This window comes from Odontomachus brunneus, unplaced genomic scaffold, assembly GCF_010583005.1.
Source record: "Odontomachus brunneus isolate Ranch 3 - 2012 unplaced genomic scaffold, Obru_v1 Obru_scaffold_065, whole genome shotgun sequence".
Lineage (NCBI taxonomy): Eukaryota > Metazoa > Arthropoda > Insecta > Hymenoptera > Formicidae > Odontomachus > Odontomachus brunneus.
Window position 1 is genome coordinate 764,463 of NW_022639515.1, and position 13,266 is coordinate 777,728.

General features: G+C 40.6%; 1 protein-coding gene across 9 annotated transcripts in view; it reads left to right on the top strand.

Moving 5' to 3' along the window:
• LOC116846523 (protein phosphatase Slingshot homolog 2) overlaps positions 1-13,266 on the top strand; it is a 160,858-nt gene that overhangs the window by 79,705 nt on the left and 67,887 nt on the right. The window lies entirely within an intron of this gene.

The window sequence follows — 13,266 nt, forward strand, 5'->3', positions numbered from 1 at the left end:
CTCTCTCTATATATATATATATATATATATATATATATATATATATATATATATATATATATAAAATCCTCTGTCTTGTATCGGTCGTTACGTCTATAGAAATTTACCTTTGGCAATTTTAACGAAATGGTCGAATTCAAATATATGTCTTTCGCGTCAGGGATTCGTGCATCCTAACAGAACAGATGTTGTTAGGGCACGTCGCGCGAAAGACTACGCGGTCGCTAAAAATATTTCACGGATTCCGAGAATTGGCAATTGTAAATTGGCAGCGGTTTCGACGACCGCATCAACCGTGTAGCAACTCGCGGCATCCCTTCTCGCCCCTTGCAGGTGGATACTGAAAGAAAAAAATAGTTGATCTAATTAAAATTGTAGCTATTCTTGGTCCTAATCAAAATATTTTTGGTCGTTTTGTTCCAAATTGATAGTATATTGAGAACAAATCTAAGAAATGGTAAGTTTTTGTTTGATGGGTAATAAAAAACATAGTTACTCATATACTCTCTTAAAGTGAATCAGTGAATAGTCACTGATATCAGTTACGAGTATAACACTGAGCACTTTCAGTGCTATACTTATAACTGCAGTCAGTGTATATTCACTGTTTTCAGTGATGTTTGACTGATTCATTTTAAGAGAATACTAGTATGAAATATTTTTCAAATAGGAAAATGTACATTTTCTTAGAACTTTAAGAAAACCTTACTTCATGAAAGCAATTGTTTATTTCACCTAGATAAAAAAGAATTTAGATTTAAGTAAATACGCTGTTAGTACCCTAAAAATAACACGATTATAACCTATTTTGTATAAATATAGAGAAAAATTACGTAAAAATTAGTAAAACCTATTTTGTATATTTATACAACTCGCGGCATCCCTTCTCGCCCCTTGCAGGTGGATACTGAAAGAAAAAAATAGTTGATCTAATTAAAATTGTAGCTATTCTTGGTCCTAATCAAAATATTTTTGGTCGTTTTGTGCACACACATACACAACATGTGTATGTGTGTGCATATAAAGTTATTATCACTAACATTACAGTAAGAATTTAATAAGAAAATGATAGTTTTCTTGACCATAACTTAGAGCAATTATTGATGATTATAGTTACGAATATCAAACATCGATTTCTCAGTGTAGTATCTCGTCTGACGGGGTTTTTCGCGATCGAACCTCGCTCTATCGGCTCTTGCGCGATTTACGGCTCGGATTGCGGGATAATTTCGCGCGGAGTCACGTTTCGGCGCGGTTGCTTCGAGACCGTGGCGGGACCATGTGGTCTCTCTAATGCGCGCGTTCGAGAAATTGGCAGCTTGCGCCTCACGCGCCACTTGCGCGCTCCACTGCGTCGGGTATACGCGTTGAATTACAGCGGTTTTACTATTCCGCTCGGCCGCCGCCAAGACGGCGAGGAACTCGTCGGAACCGTGTAAACAAGCGGTGCACGCCGCTTTACTCTTACCTGTCGTCGCGCAGTCTTGATAAGGCCCGCAAGTTGGCAGTCGTTGTTGTCCCGAAACGTCCGCCGACGTAATTCGTGGCTGCTCCGGCCAACTTTCCGTGCTCTCGTCCCGCGCGCTCGTCGCGCGGATCATATCAGCGGATTTGTTGACAGTAGCTTGTGCTTCCCAGCTGGAATTTGTTAGCCCATAGTCTGCTGCATTTTTGATCATATAAATCTCTTTACAATACCTTGGCGTAGGTAATGTAAAGCGGGTTACAAAATGGCTCGGACACAATGAGATTGGCAGCTCATCAAACTGTCAAAATTGAAAGTCATTGCTGTGTATGTCGCGGACGGGCTTGTCCAATAATTATATTATTGATTATTAGTATTATTGTTTGGTGACACACACACTTTCTCAACTTTGACAGTTTGTTGAGCTCCCAACTTCATTATGTCTAAATCGTTTTGCTATCCACTCTACATTATTTCACGTTGAGTCTTATATTTCTGTCGCTAGTATCGGCGATCGAAGGCCGATGACTTGAAGCCACGTGTACTTTTGTCCGGATCGATCGTATTGTGAACGTTTACACATACGTCGGCGGCCACCACGCCGACATACGCAACGTGATTAATGCCCGCGGGGTTAATTAATGCGCTTCACCTCTCTTCTCTCCGCGTGTCAGGCAATTAACAAGTCGCGGAAATTTTCTTCCCCCTAAGAGAGGGACTTTAATTTCCTTTACGGACAGCACGGAAGCGGTTCTTCGCCGTTATATTCTTCTTCGCACACGAGGAAGTTCCGCATAGCCTATAATATTTCCGTCAGAGATCCTTAAGTAATATATCCACAACAACGGTGCCGAACAATGCGTTCTCACATCAAGTACGAGAGATGTTCGCCGCGGCCTTCCTTCGTTTAATAAAAGCACCCGAGACTTAACTACCGCGGTATTTAATCTCGAAGATTAAACATTCACAACGAGCGGCCTTCCTCGAAATTCTTTTGTGAAGACCATTATTAAAATTAGTCTTATATATATCGCCATGCGTATAGTTTCATTGGTTGCATGTAGGACTTGATTGGAGATTAAAATTAGAGGAGCTTGAAAATAAGACCGGAATTGCCTAGCTTTGTGATATATTTTTAAAGAGGTAAGACAGAACGCGATAAGAGAAACGAATGAGATGTTTATTAGACGAACGAGGCACGCACTCAGTGCGTGTAATAAGGGTTAATCCGTCGCTTCGTGGGTGGTGGCGGAATACGTGATCCGACTGGGAGTTACAGGATCGATAAGGGGATAAGAGAAGCGGTCTGCGATCTTGAAACACACAGCTCCGCTGTGTCTGCCGCGCGATCGCGCGCGGCGACCTGGAATTTTCCACGTGGGACCGTTTCGACTCAGTGCAGCGTGGCGCGACGATGTCGCGATGTCGGGACGGTCGCGAAGTGGGCTAAGCGCGACCCACATGCGCAGGTCGTCGTCGTCGTCGTCGTCGTCGTCAGCGAAGGCGACGTATTTGAGGTCGCGGCCGATGAGCAACGAGCGCTTCCGGTCGGTGCGCGAGTAAAGAAAGGCGGCTGCGACGACAGTCGCGGATTTGCGGCTGCGAACACGATTGAAACTGATGATCGTAGGAGGGACGGTTTCACCGCGAATGTGTTGGAGAAAAGAAATTTTGTCAGAAGATTTCAGGTCAAGTTTGAGACGATTCGGCTTTGAGGATCGTGCTCTACGAATTTCTTGAATTTCACTCGAAAGGCAGATCGCGTTCGAGTGATTTTCCACTTATTTAGAATTCTCCACTCTGAATCGTCGACTGAACATTTTCACTCAATATCGAAGAGTGAATCTGATGTACTCCGCTGTCGCGGCATCATATTCACTCTAATTAATCGAAACATTCGCTCATATAAAGTCAGAATTCATTCTGAGTTTCAGTGAAACATTCATTCTCTCGATTTCGAGTGGCAGTATTTCCATTACAACTTTGAATGAAAATATTCACTCCACCACTTTTTACTTACTTTGAGTAGATTGCACTTCAAGAAATATAGAGAACGTAAGGGAACTTTCGTTGGAAATAAATAGGTCTAACATTATGATATTTTAATGAAAATATGATTTTGAATAGTATCTGAGGAGAAATTAAATAAAGAAAATTCTTATTAATAGCCGTTACTTGAAACTTGTTCTACGTGAGATACCCAGGCTTTCATTCAGAATTGGATCCAAGTTTGAGTTGGATCGATTGAGTTATACGTGTGACATTTATATTTGCAATCGCGATTCAACAGGAAAAAATCATCCAGGTTTGAATTGAAATTCGAGCATTTCAGTTGAGGCAAGTTTCGTGTAACGACTACAGGCCTGAGAGACTGATTTCATTGAGAGATATCAGGAAAACATCTGAAAATTCTCGTAATCTATACGATAATCCAATTTTAAATCGTCCCGTGCAATGCGTACGTGCACACATATACGCACACTTCTAACTCTCGCATGCCCACGCGCGAGACGGAACGAAACGAGTATTCTGTCGAACACTCTCACCAGTCACTCCGGGATTCAGCATCGTTTGCATGATTCGATCGGGCACGATCGGCTAATTTGGGCGAAAGCGGTGGATGACTGTATTTCTCTTGTTGTTCAGCGCGAGCGATTGTACATTTTGCTGAGGCATTGTTTACTCGAACCGCTTCTCGTGCACTTTGCGCTCGGCACGGGGGAAAATCAAGAGCGGACGAATTTGCACGGAGCAGCTCGAGTTAGGGATTGGGGGTAAGTCTAGCTCTAAGAAAAAGTAAGCCGCGTTAGAGCAGAAAACCCTGACCCGGTTCGCGGCGGCTCGCGCGCGTTCTCCTTAGGCGCGAGTGAAAGAGACGACGACGTCGAGAGGTCATGGTGTCTTCGACGCCGCGATTCGACGGGTTTTGACGACCGAGGTCGAGAGGCGCGCAAGGGTCAAGGGCGATGCTTCGTTTTCCTGTTCTGCCGCGACCACTAGCCGGCCGATATGGTCGAACCGGATCGCTTATCGGGATCGATTGCCGGCGAAAGAAATCGCGTCGCGAGCGGAGCGATCGAAGGTGGTCGGCATTCCGTGCATTTTAATCGCGCGATTCATAATTTCGCGATTAGACGCGTATCAGGTGTTGAGTCGACCGCGTATGGTACAGGCTCTCTCTTTCTCTCTCTTTCTCTCTCTCTTGATTCTTTAAATGGTAGCGCGATTTCCGTAGCGTTAACACTCGTTTGCGCTTTCATATCGTACAATATATATCTACTATTTTATCTTGTGCAATGTATCGGGAGAGGTGTGGTGTTAATGCCTTCAGTACACGAACAGTACTTTCAACGCGATTGGCCAATAATATATAACGTTTTGCCGTGTAAGCACGGTTTCTCCCGCAGCTTCCTTGGCAAATGCGGTTGATATTGTCTTGAAGAACATTTAACGAGATATCGTACACGCTACTAATTAACGTTGGAAATTAGGGGACATGTTCTATCATCTCAACGGTCTATGTTAAAGTTATTTTTTATATTTTATTATTACAACAGTCTGTCTGCATTTAATCGTCCTCAATTCTTATAATTCCAAGAAATAATGTATTCATTGTGTAACTTACTCAATTAGGTAGAATATTGCGATAAGCAAATACTAAATAACTTAATAAGGATTAATAGGCTAATGAATAAATTAAACGTCAAACTTTCTTCTTTTATAGTCTTTTATAGTTCTTTGATTATTTTTTATTGGTCTTAGAAACTCGAGAAGTTTGAGATTTAATCTTATTGTCAAAAAGTAGGATTCAAAGATAAAAAAATCTGTAAATCTCGTCGCAGTTTTTCTGGAGTTAGCTCTTGATCGTCATCGTGGTCAAACGAGACGATCGATTGGAAACGCGACGTTAGTAAAAAAGAATCGAAGATACGAGTCGATCGGAAACGCGACGTCAGTAAAAAAAAAAACGCATGTTAATTGTCAAATGCTACGGGCGAAATTTCGAATACGTACGACTCTGATAATGTCTTGAAAATCCGGAATATTTCGCGAACGTGGGTTGTTGTGATTTCCCTACCGCTGCATATACTCGTCATTCTTTGGCGGGCAACGACGGTTGGCCATTGATGACGTATCCTTTTTGCTCTTTGTTTTGGTAGTCTCACGCGTACACGTATTACCCGCGACCGCGTCATTGCCGTTTGTGCTGGCGAGCGACGCGGAGCACGTGTATCGGCGGATACGATTCCCTCATCGGATAATAAAAATATTTCGTCGGATTTTGAGATACTCACTCGAGCTCTCGTCGGCATCGCGTTAATTAACACGTGTTTCTCCGGTCGAATCGTGTCCACGCGAGTGCCAGTGCCAGTGAATGAGTGTCTTGCACAACGAAGGAGTAACATCCAAGATGCTGGGAAGACGGGACAGAGAACAGCGTTACATCATGTGTGTCCAGGTGTGTCCAATTGTTTATTACATAAAACGTGTCTGACGGATGTTTGACGAATTCGAAGAATAAAAATTAATGTCGAATTAAAATGTTGATTCTGGAAATAGATTCGACACAGAGAGAATATTATAGTTTTCCTTTTTCATATAAATTTTTCTCAATTTTATTCAGTTTTACTATATTACTCAATTTTTATATTGTTTCTAATAGTGCAGAAACACAGACTGTCAGTGTGAGATCTATCTTTCACTAAAAACATAACAAATTCTTTAATATATTGAAAAAAAATTTGAAAATTTATTTGAGAAATAAAAGTTTATTTCGCAGAAATTTTTCACGTTTCAGTTTCTAAAATATAAATAGCACATGAAATGAAAGAATAGTTAATTACTGCAGAATGTCGATCTATTTTTCGTTTCCACAATTCTACAAATAATGTTTACTATAAAATTCTCTCTGTGCGTATACACACACGCACACACGTGCGCACACATACACGATGATTCGCGGCGAAGAAGCACACCGGAGAACGGGCTAAAATCACTCGGTCGCGTTCGCGGCTAATATCGCGAGGAGGCGGATAAGCAATAAAATCGCAAGCTCATGATTCTGACCTTTACGACGGTATAAATCGCATTATAAGATAGGACCGCGGCGTGAGGATGTGCTGCAAAGGCTCGCTGCGAAGGCTCGGGCTCGCCGCATTGTCATCTCGCTCTCGGTAGTTGAGCAATTCGCCGTGTTCATCCTCCAGGTCGGACGAAAAGAGAATGGAGAAACGCGGTGCCGGCGCGATAAACGCGCGATCCCTCGAGCGACATAATATATCGCTCGTCGCCCTTTCGTTCTCTCCTCTCCCTCCCCTCTTCCTCTTCTCTGTCTCGTTTCTGCCGCTTAGCTCGGAATTCTCGCGTTTCTCGATCGCCGATCTCGATCAACGTCCGACGTATGCAGAACCGTCCGTACGGTAGTACCGGATGCGCGATCGCGTTAGTAGATGTTCCCTGAAGGAATATCAATGGCAGCCGGAAGTGCTGCATCGATAGCACGGCGCGTAGAGTAAATGCAGTTTATCCGACTCGTTGAAGAGCTGATCTTAGAGTTCGTATTGATAATTTTCAACCGAAGCACAGAGTTCATGTGAGATACTCGAACTTTGATTCGACGTTTTTCCAGTCCAGATTTTTCGGATGAGTTATATTAATATATTCATATCTATAATTACGATTCTGAATTGAAGAAACTTTTGTCTAACCCTAAATTCAAATCTAAGTATCTCACTTGGAACGAATTTCAAATAATAACTATTAATACGGACCTCAGATTCATCGTAGCAGTCGTTATTTGAAACGGCTTGTCTCAAGTGAGATACTTGGATGTGCATTTAGAGTTGGATGCGAGTTTTCCAGCGGAATCGTGATTACAAATATGATCGTATATATCATGTAATTCCCGAGCAACTCATATCTAACTCTAAACTCAGATCAGAGTATCTTACGTCAGGCGGGTCTCAGGTAACGATTATTAATACGAGCTTTACAACTTCGCCAAAGTAACTTGGTCGCCGAAAGTTGTAGCGTTTCTCGTGCAAATGACAGTATTAGTTACCTTGTTGTTCATCAGACAACTCTGCGATATATACTCATTTTTTCGTAAAATTTAAATTATCGCAAAAGTGATGGGAAGAGAAATGAGAAAATGTTGCGGTTAACATCGCGATTGAGTGGCCCGTCTTGAATATTCGAGTGCGATATTAGCTTCCAGTCGAGTTCGTGCGACATTTCGCGCGTATCTTTATTATGTCATTTGTAAATTCTTTCGCACTCACAGGCGAGTATGTCGTTTGACAGAAGAAACGCCGGATACGCGCCTGTCGGTTATTCGCGATACATTAGTAGGCTGTGTTCCTCCTGCCGCGATGCAAATTGCCGCGGTGATAAATCGTTTATGATGCCGCTAACGTAACTTTAAATCGCCAGGAACACGCGATCGTCGTTACATATCGCGCGTTATCGTTCCACGCTGTTTCGCGGCGCGTTCTCAAGCGACGGTCGTTTCGGCAAATCGAAAACCACGACCGCGGAATGAGCGGCCGACGCGACGGAAAAGAAAAGAAAGAAAAAATCAGAAACATCCGTGATTGCATTTCTGTCTCACTGTAATCGATTAATTCGACGGTTTTCTCTTGTCGGGATATAAATTCCGCGGTTAATAATCGATCGATCACGCCACTCTCGCAATCTCGATTATCACCATTTGGTGTTGGGAGAGAAAAAGAGGGTACCGCGAAACAGTCAATGAGACGCGGAACACATATGGGATATATGTTAATTGTGTTTTATGGATCGTGACACATCTCTGGGTACGAAAATTGAGGAGAGATCATTACGAATGACTACACTGTCATATATTACATGAAAAATCGCTGCTAAGTGCATCAGCTATTTGAATTTCGGCGCTGCAGCAAAAATATTCGCTATTAGATGGGAAATTCTTATTATTATCACTTTGCTCTTCTTTTAAATCGTACTTTTTATCTGCCAAAAAACAAAATTGATACTTCGCATTATTAATCGAACAAATAAACCTACTCAAAAGTTACACTCCGATTTCTATCTAATTTGGCACAAATGTAGAAGTACAAAAAAATCTTTAGGTCATATTTTTTCATTTTGGTCCATTTTGAGATTCACGGACAGTTCATAGCTTTTTAATGTTCTCATTCCTATCATCAACAAATACAACAAAAATGTATAAGAAACATAAGATATAGCCGTTTTTGGTTTACTGATTATGAATATGAAGTCAAATGTGTAAAATTATTTGTATAAATAATAAAATGTTTAAACAAAACATGTAAAAAGTTGAAAAAATTACTTATACAAATAATTTCTTGGTTTGGCCGAGATTCGAACTATTTTTGTCTAAGTTAATACAGATTTGAAATATTTCGGTTGAAATCTCTGTTAAAGAAATTTAGAATGCTTCATATCTCGGCTATGTCGATTTTATTAAAATTTTAATTAAAATTGCCGGATTTTTCTCTCTCGGCTTGGCCGAGATTCGAACCATTTTTGACTAATTTAGCACAAATTTAAAATATTTTGGTTGGAATCTCGGCTAAAGAAATTTATGGTTCGTGTCCCAGCTATGCCGATTTTGTTAAAATTATTTAACTATATCTTGTATTCAATTTTATTTCTTATGCATTTTTGTTGTACTCGATGATAATAGTGAGAACATTAAAGGGCTGTGAACTGTCCGTGACACTCAAAGTGGGCCAAGGTAGAAAATATAATCTAGATATTTTTTGTAAAATACTTTTACATTTGTGTAAGTTAGAAAGAAATCGGAGTATACTTTTGGATAGGTTTACTTGTATAAGCCAAGGTTCCCTGTTGATTTTTAACATAGATTAATGTTTACTTTAACACAAAAGCCAAAACCGACGCTTTTCGTAGTTATTTAATCGTTTTGTTTGTTATTTAATCTTTATTCTACAGAAGAACGATTACATCGAAAGCACGGTAATTTTCCCTTTACAACGGTTTTTTCTCAAGTCGCTACGATGTCTACAAATACAACTATCGACGTTTGTATCGATTCGCACTTTCGATCGGCCAGTGTTAACTCTTTAGTTAGCGGTTAACCCTTTAGTAACGCGCGTTGTGGGGTGCAATATGTGTGGAAACAATAGCTACATTTCTAGGGTGTCACCTTACGTTGCACCTGATAGAGCATGCCGAACGCAATTCACTATCCCCACTTCACGGTCCAGACAAGGACACTCCGACCACGTGCTCGCTGCAACCACGCGGTCGTTCAACTCGCTCGAAAAACGAGAGAGAGAGTATGACAACATAGTATGCCGACGCGACAGTAGATGGCATATTCGACCTGGCGTTAACGCCGAGTCGAACTGAACTACTGACGTTGATGTCGCGACTTTAAACGAATATAACTCGCGAATGAGTCGATATAGCGACATGAAACGAAAAGTAATCTCTTTGACACGCGTTCCTGCACGTGCCTATGCTGCTCTTTTATTGCTCATTGAAAAAAACTCGAGTGTCGTGGTCGATTTAAACACGTAACTTCTTTCGTTCACGATCGAATTGTTCATATTCCTTTCTCGTCTCGTCTGTTGTAACAGTGACGAGATTAATATCGTTATTGTGGATCAAAACAAAAAAATAATTTTCATGGTTATTTGCGAAATAATCGAGAACTCTGCTATGTTCAATTTCATGAGCTTTGTCTGTACATGAGCGTTGTGTTAGATATTCTGCATACATTTTCAATGTTAATACAAAAATATATCACAAAGAGATAGTGAAGAGACAAAACTTATTGTTTTATGTATTCATTATGTATTCATTAATTATATAGAATCTTTGAATTTTTAAACTCGGGTGTAGGTAGAACTTGTTGAATAGGAAAATCTTTCACCAGTAATGAAGGAAAATTGATCAATTAATTGTTCAATCAATGATAAATTCTATAAGGTTAAATCCTTGCAGAATTGAATGTTGGAGATTCACACGCATATTTAGAAATAGTTGCCACTTTCTTAGCTACCTAACAAATGCGTTTTTCATTTCAGCAAATAAATTTGTATCTCACAGTGAAAATACATTTTACATGATAGCTTTTAGCAATGACAGCAAAACAATTAGTCTTTTGGTTAAGTTCCAATCTGTCATGAGTTCAGTGTCAGATTATCTGACTCATTTCTTCACATGTATATTTTGCAAATTATATTTTAATTAATTTTTTTTCTCAACTAGATGTTAGTTTGAGGACAACTTTTATTCTCTGTTTCAATACGGCTTATGGTGAAATAATTAAAATTCTTTGCATATTGGTAAAATTTTCAATTATGCATCTCTATTTATCTAGCTTTCTCTTTTTCTCTCAGACAGGTTTTCATTATAATACAATTATCCGACGGATGAATATCGCGATGCGAAATGTTGCTGGTCGTCACGTCAAAGGTCGCGACAGAAAAAATCGCCACCGAATAAAATTCCCCGCCGCGGTCATCCAACGCTAGAGAGAAAGAGAGATAAATGAATCCCGTCGGTATAATGCGAGTCTCGTGGAATTAATGATGAACTGGCGGCTGCAGCTGCTAGCAACGTTGTTACGTCGCGGGCTCGTAAATATCTCCCGATGCGATTCTTCGCCAAGGAAGCGACTAGGACTAGTCCGACAAAACGCACACGCGCTCGCTCTCTCGCTCGCTCGCGGATGGACACGTGGGCGCTTTTATGGATCGCGTATTGTTACCACCACGACCGTCGACCTCGTAAATCGTCTCGTCGATTGCGCGTGATTTCTAACTGCCGGCTACTCGATTACCATGGAAATGAGATGGCCATCGTGCAGCCGCTGAAAAGAGAACGCTTCTGTTTCTCGTAGATGGGGGAGAGTAACCGTGCTAGCTCACTTTGAATTTTGGGCAATCTGGTGGATTAGTGGTTTTTTTTTTGTAAACAAACATATTTTTAGATTTCTTTTCTTTTTATTGCTATTTTGTTTGAAGAATTTTGAAGCATAAGATACAAAATATTTAATTTTTATTTATTATGAATGTAAATTTATTAAAAACAAAAATTTAAAAATTAAAAATTTAAGTAAATCAAAAGTAGTTTAATATTTTCCTATTTTTCCGGATGTACCATTCAAGGTATTAAGCTTAAATTTCTCGTTTTATTTTGGGAAACTTCAAAGAACCTGGTATTTTCAGGGAACTTTATCCTACCTGAAAAAATCAGGCGATTCTTAGGTAATTTAACATAATAAACTTGTTACAAGTCGACTTACCGCGCGGAAGGAATTTTGATGAATTTATACTGTGATTTCTTGTGATAGCTGGCTTTAGCATTATTCAATGCTGAAGTATACGAAAGCAAGAAAAGCAAAATGACAGCAACATTACGTTCCACATTATTGACGAACACACGTGTACTTGACATTTATATATCACGTTAAAGGATGTGTGTGTGTGTGTGTGTTTGTTTATTTGTATATTTTTGTGACGTTAACCTTATGCAAACGCTTGTAAGAGCATGAAAAAAGTCTTCGCTAGTAACATGACAATCCAGTTCATAATGAAAACGCAAACTGGTTCTTTTGCATATCGATTAATTTTTTTTCAAGCACGATTGAATATTAATTGGTATGAAAAAGTGATTTGGCGTACGAAGTACCGGTTCATATTGAGATTTTCTTCGTCGAAACCGTACGATTATTCCCCGTTTCTCTCGCGTCGATGAATTAATAACCTGATACTATATTTAAGACGCACTTGAGACATCATATAATAATTCCAATTAACCCTTATAATCCGTGAAGCCATAACAGTGGCACGGTAGTAATTTTGTGAGATACAACTATTCTTATTGTTAACATTATTATTATCATTCATCTTCTTTTTGAGATTTATGTAGATAATAATCGATAAAGTTTTATTATCATATTATATATTTCTACATAACTCCTCTTCTCAAGAAATAATAAATAAATTGATATTCTTTCATGACTTGTAATACAAAAAAAATCGTTGCATGATTGAATAAGAGAAAAAGTCAATTTGAAAGGAAAAATTACCGTATGATTCAGAAAGTCACAATAGTGGCGCCGCGGGGGTCTCATATCACCAATCTACCCTTTGATACACACGAAGAAGTTCCAGTTGAGAGACTGTAAGAGTCACTCGAGATACTGACCGGACTGTAAGGGTGAAATACAAACGACACAATTTGCAAGAGCACATTTGCGAGATACATAGACTACGAGCTCGCGCTCGCGATCGGGCGTGGAGCATTTTTCTTTCGGTCGACGATCGCTCGTGAAATTCGAGCCGCCGATGAACGACCGGAACCGCACGGAACGTCGCGGAAACTTGGCCTCTTCGCGGTGAAATCCGAAAGGGCACATTATAAAGAAACGACGGAGATTCCCCTTTGCCAAGAACGCCTCGGCACCGCCGACGAGAAACTGGTCCCTACAAGGACAACGAGGTAAGGGGGCCGCGTGATTCGCTACAGGTCGTTTCGTCCACTTCTTTTCAGCAGGGCCCGTTACTTTTTATGCCCGTACTTAAACTTACGCGTTAGCCGGTATCCGCGGCGGGCCGCGGACAACCTTTTATGCGGCGAGAGTGTCAGCGACCCGACCGACCATTAACCCACAGTCGGGTTGCCCACTTCCGGTGCTTTTATAGCGCGTCTCCAGTTCTTCTTCGAGCCGATCGGTCTCTCTCGATGGCACCTCTCTCTCTCTCTCTCTCTCTCTCTCTCTCTCTCTCTCTCTCTCTCTGTATGTCTCTCTCTTTCTCTCTCTC